Source organism: Pogona vitticeps, chromosome 15, assembly GCF_051106095.1.
Source record: "Pogona vitticeps strain Pit_001003342236 chromosome 15, PviZW2.1, whole genome shotgun sequence".
In the NCBI taxonomy this organism is placed as follows: Eukaryota; Metazoa; Chordata; class Lepidosauria; order Squamata; family Agamidae; genus Pogona; species Pogona vitticeps.
This window is the reverse complement of record NC_135797.1, coordinates 11078455-11088557: the sequence shown is the minus strand read 5'-3', so window position 1 is coordinate 11088557 and position 10103 is coordinate 11078455.

The window sequence follows — 10103 nt, the reverse complement described above, 5'->3', positions numbered from 1 at the left end:
ATTTTAAAAAAAGAAGCAATTATTGTGTTCACGCTAAAGTTCCTATTCATTTAAAAGCATCCATCTGATTTCTGCCTGTATCCTGTCAGGCAACAATGACATCCTGAATCGATTGAAAGTATAGATCGGAAACGTTTAATTAGAGTGTAAACTTGCTTTGCTAAAATGGTGAAGCCCGGCAAGAGGATAGAGGCTTTTTTTTTTTTTAATCATTCGAAAGCTAGCTTTACAAGCTGTATAAACACTTCCTCTGAACTTCTGTTTCGTTAATATTTATTTTTTAGAACAAAAAACAATAGTTTAAGTCAGCGTTGTATTTGGAACGCTAAATTTGCTTGAAGCTCTCCAAAAGGGTACCATTTCAACTCCCATCATCCTCAGTGAGCCTGTGGCTTAGGTCTGTGCCTCTGGGGGTGATGGAAGCTGTAGTCCAGTATTTCTGGCGCAGGCCAGGTTGGGCAGGGCTAAAAAGATGAGAGGGGGATATGGACTTGAAGGTGTTAAGTTTGCCTGCATGATAGGTTACCAGTACATGTGGCCACCACATCTTCTGGTGTGACAGGAAAGAGTAACAGTGAGAGCTGTTAATATACAGTGGTGCCTCGCTCGATGACATTAATTCGTTACAGCGAAATCGCTGTAGAGCGAAAACGTCGTCAAACGAAATTAAAAAACCAGTTGAAACACATTGAAAACCGTTCAATGTGTTCCAATGGGCTGAAACCTGCTCGTCCAGTGAAGATCCTCCATACGGCGGCCATTTTCGGTGCCTGTATAGCGAGGAATCCGTCTTAGAAAACAGCAGGGGGGGGCATTTTGAAACCCGACGATCAGCTGTTTGCTGATCGTCGTAAAGCGAAAAATCGGTTCCCAAAACAGGGAACCGATCAACATGAAGCAAAAAACCCCCCAATCTACGTTAAGCGGATTCGTTGTTAAACGGGATAATCGTCCAGCGGGGCACGACTGCCCCAACCCTGCATTTATGTACCTAAGAAATAATTATTAATCTTGCACATGTTGAAGAAAAATACCCCCCAAAAAAACCTGAAGTTACACTTGACAAAACAACTTCACAATGGAGAAGGAAGGTCCCAGCAATACTACATATTCCATGAAGCATGTCATTTAGAAGTTGAGACCTGCGAGTGTGGTAGCTATGTGGGTTCAGGAGGACATTTGGGATAGAGTCATTTCCCTTGTAACCAAGGCTTGGGATTGCTTCTAGACGGACAAACACAAAGCAATCACCGGCTGGAAGGGATAAAAAAATTCTTGCTGTGGCAATCAGATGTTTCCAGCTCTGAAGGACTTCCTCCTTCTAATGACAGGCAAGCTATAATGTCTACTTTGGCCCTCACGCGAACCATCCCCTCCAGATAGGAACTCCTGAAAAACCACAGCTGCAGGGGGCTTTCCCAACCCAGCGAGCTAAATCCACTGTATTCATCGTTAGAGCAGATCCGTTGAAATCAATGGGAGTCGCCTGAGCATTGACAGAGTCGGAGACCTTTCAGGGGGGTCTGTTCTGAGACTCGAGTAAACCAGGCGTCTTCTGTTTCTTGGTTATCTTGTGGTTCCCCGGTTCTTGTCTATTTAGTCGTTAAATGGCAGGGCAAAGAGACCATGTTCAAGCTTCGGCCGTTATCACCAAAACCTCCTGCTGGTGGCCTTCACACGCATGTGCGATTGTACATCTCACACACACACACACAGAACAAGGCTGTCGGCATGCCGGAGGTTTCCTCTGTCCCTATTCATTAGTAATAATGCTTTCCCTTTTCTTAACTAATTTAAGTCGTCAGCTTCTCACCCAGAACATGATTTCATCGCTCAAGCTGATCTTGGCAAATTTTATTGACATTAAAAGCAAAAGGGAAAAGCGGCAGCCCATTAGGCTCTGGCCTACGGGAACGTAATTGCTTCCCTTTTCCCTCATCAAATAAGATCACTTGGGGTCTGAATTTAATGTGAGAGACGCAGGAAACGGCGGCACTTGATGCCGGCAGGACGAGAGCTGTAGAGAAAAAGGCTCCATCTTGTTTCCGAAATGTGACAACTTACCGTATTTTTCCGTGTATAAGACTATACTTTTGCCTAAAACCTTTGGACTAAAAATTGAGGGTCGTCTTATACACGGAAGTAAGCTGAGGAGAGAACAAAAACAAGTGGAGGGGGAAGCAGGGATCAAAGCGATCCTGCAGCGCTTTGATCCCTTTCCCCTTACACTTGCTAAGCCCTACTTAGATTTCTTAATTTTGGATTAGTAAAGTGGGGGGGGGGCGTCTTATACATGGGGGCGTCTTATACACGGAAAAATATGGTATTTATTCCTTTCTTTTAATTTCCTTTTTTCATCCTGCCCATCTGGCCGAGGGCCACTCTGGGCAGTTTACAATCAAGACGTGCAGCAGCATAATTAAAATGCCAATTCAGTAGGACAGATAATGAAAATAAACGGTATTTTCAGCAAGCACTAACATACTTTTACATAAGAAAACATTTAATATGGCGGAATGGGTCATATTAAGGCTAGATGAATTCAGCCGACTCTGCAGGTGTAATATTTTGAAGCATCTGCTCGAACAACAGCGTTTTTTGGTGACTTTTTAAAAAATCGCCAGCGAAAGGGTCAGACGAACTGCAGGCGCAACCACCAAGAAGGCCCAATTTCTCATTTTCTCCCTCTGGGCCTCTCTTGGGATCATCATCCTCAGCCAGCTTGCTTGGGATGTTCATGTAGGATGAGCAAATTTGCACCCGAATCTTTCTCTCTTTCAACCTCATTTATGCATTTTGCAAAATGGCTCAGACTTGGCAAAATGGCTTGCTTTTTTTTGGAAGGAAGTCGTGCAGAACTTAGTGGGGCTTGCACCTAAATAAGGATAGGTAGGAGTGTATTATAATGCTGCCTGACTTCAACTCCCATCATCCTTCAACTGTGGCTGTTGTCAGCGCATAGCGAGTTGTATTGTTTCTGCCTGCTGTAGAGATGTCAAAGGTGAGGAGCCCTCGGTGGGGAAAAAGGTGGCAGCTCTAACTCTGCAATGACATGGTTGAGTAGAAACCTGATTTTGGAAAGTTCTCCTCTTAAAATCCTGGGCTTGGGTGGACGATTCTGCCAGTTTCTACGGTCCTTTCTGTGCAGAAGGGGAAGAAATCATTACATTTTTGCCCAATTTCCAGCCATTCGTAGCTAGCCGATCAAGGCGACTCGGATTTCAGACCCTGCAAGGTCTTTGCCTAGCCAAGGGGGAAAAAAAACCACAATGGTCGATACTCAGGCTGAGCTACCTCACAAGGTTGTTGTTTAAAACACTCGGAATCCATGTTCTCAAGTGAAACAATTAAAAAAAACCCCGGATAATCTCGTAGAGGGAAGATAAAGGCCAGTAACTTTGCAAGCTGTAATCCTTGAGCCACAAAAATTGAAATAGAACGGCATTATTTTTAACCCTTCGCATCCAAGCCGTGGTTAAGCCCAATGGCTGCTCTTTGGCTCGGCCACGAGACGTTCTGTTCCAGTTTTCCCCGCTCGCACAGCCAGCCGGTCCCTCTTTTGCCCCGCAGGATTCTCCTGGAACGTCCGTCGGTGAGCAGGGCAGGTCCAACAGAGGTTCCTTTGGCATTAAGCTTCACCCTCGGGCTCACCGAGAGCTGTGACTCCAGATCCAAGACGCCAGGGAATTGGTGCTAATTTGGTGTGAAGGGCAAACAGGCCTCAATGCCTTCGGTTCCAGTAAGGCTTTGCTCGGACAAAATAGGGTTCTGTCTCCAGCCAAGCCACCTCATCCAACCACCAGATGGCGGCCGAAGACTGCTTCTAGAGCACAGCTTCCAAATGTTGGGCCCCCTCCCCATCCTTTTTCGAGAAGACAGTCCTCCATTTGAGGTCTCTCATTTACGAGGGACCATCCCTTCTTCTAAAGGTGTCCTCCATTTTGTAGGTTGTCTGGTCTGAGTCCGATTTAGAGATTTATTTTATTTATTTATTGCATTTATATGCTGCCCATCTAGATCATTCCCTGCTGCGAAACGCCGTCCGATAGGGAAACAAGCTGTTGTGAAAGAGGATGGGCTTCCATTGAGCCAAGAGTTTTTTAAAAACAAAGGTTGGAGGGTAATCTATTTGGGGTGTTTTTGTCGGTGGATTTCTTGCATCAGTAGGTGGTTGGGCTAGATGACTCTGGACGCCCTTTGCAACATTACAATCCCAGGTATGGACCGTATGGAAGGAGATTGGGGCATGACCTTAAAGCTGCTCATCCTTAGTTGGTGCCACCTGGACAGCTGACTAAAGAGCAGGCAAACGGGGGCTGCCTGGTCATTGACCTTCCCACGTGGTTGAGGATTGCGCTGCTGTTTACACACTAGACATCATTGCTACTCTTGCATCTGCCGATGTCCATTCATGCATGCAGCTCTATATACATCTGTGCCCTCTTTTCTGCTCCGTTTTGGTGACGTACGAGTGGCCATGCTGTCATGGGCATCTCCTTTCATCTCTAGGAGACAAACCAAGGTCTACTGGTGCCGCTGGCTGTGCTGGTATGATGGGGCTGATGGGGCTCGTAGTTTGGGGAAGGAGCCCATTGCTGTCTTGGCTGCTTTGACCATCCTCCAGCTGACACAGACATGCACTAGAAAGAGGGAGAGAAGATGGGCTAAAACTGCAGAGAGAGAGAGAGAGAGAGAGAGAGAGAGAGAGAGAGAGAGAAGACTTTCGGTTCCAAGGAGAGTCCATTGAGCATCTTTCCCTTGCCCAAGAGGCTGGCGTTGGCCCTCTGGGAAGAACATTCCAGTAGCAGCTCCCTTCCTTGCTTCAACATGCAACACAATTCATGATGCTCTTGATCCATTCATTCCAACGGATCAGAGGAGGTGCTGGAGATCTGTGAATGGGCAGCCTTAGCCCAATCTGGAAGCTGAGTCATGGCAACTGGTAAGGTAAAGGTTCCCCTTGACATTTGTTCCAGTCGTGTTGGACTCTAGGGGGCGGTGCTCATCCCCGTCTCCAAGCCGTAGAGCCAGCGTTTGTCCATAGACAGTTTCCGTAGTCACGTGGCCAGCGCAACTAGACACAGAACACCGTGACCTTCCCACCATGGTGGTACCTATTTACCTACTCACATTTGCATGCTTTCGAACGGCTAGGTTGGCGAGGAGTTGGGATGAGCGACGGGAGCTCACTCTGTTGAGTGGATTCGATGTTAAGACGGCTGGTCTTCTGACCTTGCAGCACAGAGGCTTCTGCGGTTTAACCCACAGCCCCACCACGTCCCTTTCATGGCAACTGGACTTCTTTCTTATTAGGTTGAAACGTTTCGCTACTCATCCAAGTAGCTTCTTCAGACTGAAGAAATGTTTTTATTTTAAATTTTCTTCTCTCCTTCATTTATTTTTATTGATTTTTCCCCTTTCTTTTTCTTTTTCTTTCTTTCTTTCTTTCTTTCTTTCTGTCTTTCTTTCTTTCTTTCTCTTTCTTTCTTTCTCTCTCTCTTTCTTTCTTTCTTTCTTTCTTTCTTTCTTTCTTTCTTTCTTTCTTTCTTTCTCTTCTCTTCCTTCCTTCCTTCCTTCCTTCCTTCCTTCCTTCCTTCCTTCCTTCCTTCCTTCCTTCCTTCCTTCCTTCCTTCCTTCCTTCCTTCTTTCTTTCTTTCTTTCTTTCTTTCTTTCTTTCTTTCTTTCTTCCTTCCTTCCTTCCTTCCTTCCTTCCTTCCTTCCTTCTTTCTTTCTTTCTTTCTTTCTTTCTTTCTTTCTTTCTTTCTTTCTTTCTTTCTTTCTTTCTTTCTTTCTTCCTTCCTTCCTTCCTTCCTTCCTTCCTTCCTTCCTTCCTTCCTTCCTTCCTTCCTTCCTTCCTTCCTTCCTTCCTTCCTTCCTTCCTTCTTTCTCTTTCTTTCTTTCTTTCTTTCTTTCTTTCTTTCTTTCTTTCTTTCTTTCTTTCTTTCTTCCTTCCTTCCTTCCTTCCTTCCTTCCTTCCTTCCTTCCTTCCTTCCTTCCTTCCTTCCTTCCTTCCTTCCTTCCTTCCTTCCTTCCTTCTAGTTTATTAACTATACTTTCCTTCAGGCTGAAGAAGCTACTTGGATGAGTAGCGAAACGTTTCAAGCTAATAAGAAAGAAGTCCAGTTGCCAGGACCCAACGTCCAGATACTCTCACTTGGAGGGCTGAGAAGCTTCACAGATATATCCTTAGCCAAACTTGTGTAGTCCAGGAAAATAACGACGCCCAGTGCTTAATTAGCAAGGCTCTTCTGGAGGGAAACCAGAGAGAGAAGTTTTTACATGTTAGATTGTACGTATAAGAAGAGCATGGTCAGCTTTCTCCTTCCAGGTCGGAGTCAATCTCGCCCCGTCACCACCGCTCTGACCTGCCGTGGCTGCTCTCTGGGGTCTCAGGCTTGCTGTCATGCCTTGCTTGTGGCTCGCTTGAACTAGAGAAAGCCCTGAGATGGAACCAGGGAATTTCCTTACCCAACGGCTCTGCCGGTCAGCTGTGGCTCATAACGAAGGTCTGCTGATCCCGCACCCAATCTTGTCTAGGTCAGCCTTCAAGGTGCCATACTACACACCCCATTATCCCCATCCAGGATGGAGTAGGGGGGGCGATGGGAGTCCCAGTCTGGCACATTGCAAGAACTGGGACTCCTGCAAAATGGCTCTCCTGAGTTTGAGGCCGGGCCCTTCCTTGGCCTTGCGGGCAACACCCGGGGCTGCCGCTGGGCCTCCTCTTGGCCCAGCCAGGGCTCTACCATGGAGGGGAGGGCAGGCTCTACCATGGAGGGGTGGTCAGCCACTTCTTGAGCAGGACCCTGAGGAGCAGCACAGCCCCACCATCCCAGAGCCACCCCGAGAGGTGTCCATGCCTATGGGCTGAGGTCTCTTCCCTTGGTAGACCGGGGCTTCCACTCTGTGCAGGAAAAAGAGATCTCAATCGGGCGGATGAATGCCAGAAACAATTCAGATCATTAACCTTTGGGGCCAGAACTCCCAAGTTGGCTCAGGGATTCTTAGACTTGCAGTCCAAAGGGTCTTTTCCCAAGCTCTGGAATGATTACAGTGGTGCTCCGCATAGTGACGATAATCCATTCTGAAAAAATCATCGCTATACGGATTCGTCGCTATGCGGAACAAAAAAGCCCATAGGAACGCATTAAAACATGTTTAATGTGTTCCTATGGGCAAAAAACTCACCATTATGTGAAAATCCTCCATACGGCCGCCATTTTCACTGCCCGGTAAGCGAGGAAAGTGCGTGGAAACACAGTGGGCAGCCATTTTCTTTACCCGGCGGCCATTTTGGAACCGACGATCAGCTGTTGGAAAAACATTGTTATGCGATAATCGGTAAGCGAAACACTTACCAATCATTGCAAAGCGATGTTTTACCATTTAAAATATTGTTATGTGATCGCAAAAACGATTGCAAAAACTCATCGTTAAACGAATCGCTCGTTATGCGGGGCACCACTGTATTCTTTCCTGGAGCTTTCCTGTTGCCTTTCTCTTACCGTCTCCGCCGCTTTCTCCTTGGCACCCAAGTTACTCTCCTGCAAGGCCTTGCATCTCTCCTGGAAGACAGGATTTTGCACAAGAGTTGTCTCCTGCAGCAGATTATTTGTGGTGATGGGTCCTGTCCGTAGAAGCCTCCCAAAGCACATGGCTTCACCTCTCCTTTTGTTAGCTTCTAACCCCTTCTGGGCATTAATAAACTGACCCACCGCTGGGTTTTCAAGGTAGGGTTCAGGCATTGGTGACCTTGACTCTCAAAAGTAGAGTAAACCACTGCGGGCTTTAGGCCAGACTGAAGAGTCCAGGCTAAAGGCTCTGGACCGGATTCCCCAAATCCTGCCGGATTTGGCAACTTCCACTGCTCTAGAACCCAGGAGTCAAGCTAGTCCTCCTCTACTCAGTGCTGGGTTAGGCCACGTCTTGGGTCACGTGTCCAGTTTTGGACACCGCACTTGAAGAAGGATCCCGACAAACTGGAGCAAGTTCAGAGGAGGGCGACCAGGATGATCATGGGGGTGGAAACCAAGCCCTTGGAGGAAAGACGGAAAGAACTGGGCATATTTAGGCTTGAGAAAAGAAGATGGAGGGAGGATAGGAGAGCCTTCTTCACATACTTGAAAGGTAGCCATACAGAGGAGAGGAGAGGATCTATTCTCGGCCATCATAGAGTGCAGGATACGTAACAATATGCTCAGGCTACGAGAAACCAGATTTAGGTTAAATATGAAGGAAAACCTCTTAACTGTTAAGAGTAGTATGACAATGGAAATGATGACCTCAGGAGGTGGTGGGCGCTCCAACACAGGAGCAAATTGGGCCACCCTCTTTGAGATCTGCTTTGGACTTGATGGTTTAATTGGCCTCTTCCCACTGAATGATTCTAGGATTCTATTCTAAGCGTGAAGCAGAACTGGGGGAGGCGTAAACGGATGGTTTCCTGTGTGCCAGCCGGAGTTCTGCGCTTTGGTCTGCAGATGGCGTGGGTCTCCTCCTTGGAAACTGGGTGAATTCGGAGAAAAATCCAAATACTGTAGATATATATAGACACACACAGAGTCTGGGTGTGTTTTAGTGGCAATGGTGTCACTGCGAGAACACTTGCGAAGGATCAGAGATCCTCCTTTTGTACAAAATCTGCTTCGCAACTCGTCACGGGATTATTCGGCCATCAAATTTTGCAATTTGCCTTCTCCATTCTTCTCCATCCATGGCAACCCCCCCAAACCCCACCCTGCACCTGCAGAAGACATGGCAGAATAGACTCCCCCCCCCCATTATACCCTGCAGTCTGGGAAATCACAGGGAGATGCAGGGGAATCCGACTGAACCTAACCATGGCCCTTGGACATCTCCCAACGGAGAAGGGTCTTTACGACCCCCTTGAAAACCTGCCAGTGGGGGAGAGGAGGCTGGAATCGGGACCTTCAGCCATCAAAGCCCGGCCTCTGCCCCCTTGCTCTTGGTTATCCCCCAAATGGACCCTGGTTTCTCGCCTCCACCTGGCCCATTGCCAGCCCATGACCTGCCTGCTCACTGCTTTGGAACAGGGCCTTTCGCTGGAGGCGGGAGGGACCCCCTTTGGGCCGGGGGTCAGGGCTGCCATGGGGACCCCACGGAAATCCCCAGCCCCTCCTTCCAGGAGGACCCCTGGCCCTTTTCTTCACGGCAGATGGTGCCGAGTTCGGAACACTTTCTCGTCCTCGTTTGCTGCCGCCAGGGCTGCCTTAAGCCCTCCTCCTCCTCTTCCTCCTCCTCCTCCACCACCCCCCTCCCCAATTTGGTGATGGAGGCACGCGCCTGTCAGCCATTTAATTATAAGCCTCCCCTCGGATCCCATTGCAAGAGGCTGTTGTTTAAACACGGTTGACAGCTTGGCAGATCTGAAACTCGGAAGGGGAGAGAAAAAGAGAGAAGGCAGCCAGCATCAAAGGGGAATCTGGAAAACGCCTCGAGACAGTGATATGTATCTCTCTCTCTATATATATATTTTCCATTTTGGCTCTCCCCCCCCCCCCGCTGGCTGAAAGGATCCCCCATCCCTGGAAAAGAAAGAAGACCAAACGCTCCCTTTCCCAACCTCAGATATAGTCACTGAAGGGGAAACTGAGGCGGGGGGGGGGTAGAAGAGGGAGGAAGAAAGGGAGCAGGTTTTTGAGACACCTTGGTCTCCAACACAGCATGTGACCAATTAATTTCCCATCTAACAATGATCCTTGACAAACAAGCTGCTTTCCTCGGCCTTCCTGCCAATGGCAAGAGGACAGCACCTTCCTTCATGCCTCCCCGTGCCAAGTGGCCAAGGTCAAAGAAGCCGGCCGGGTGCCTGGAAAGCCTGCCTGCCCGGTCACGGCTGAACCTCCAGAAGTCCCACCTGCTTGCAAAGCTTGCCGCTCAACCTTGAGGTCTAGAAACTTGATTTTGGTTTGGTTGTAAGATTTGGCAGGGGTGGGTCCTAGGAGGCAGGGGCGGGCCAAATTACGGGGGAGGGGGGGAGAAGCCATCCCTAAATAGACAGAATAACCATATGGGAACCCACAGCCATAGGGTCTGCCTACAAGGGGCCACAGAGGGATGGGGCCGGCCAGAATCATTCCTCA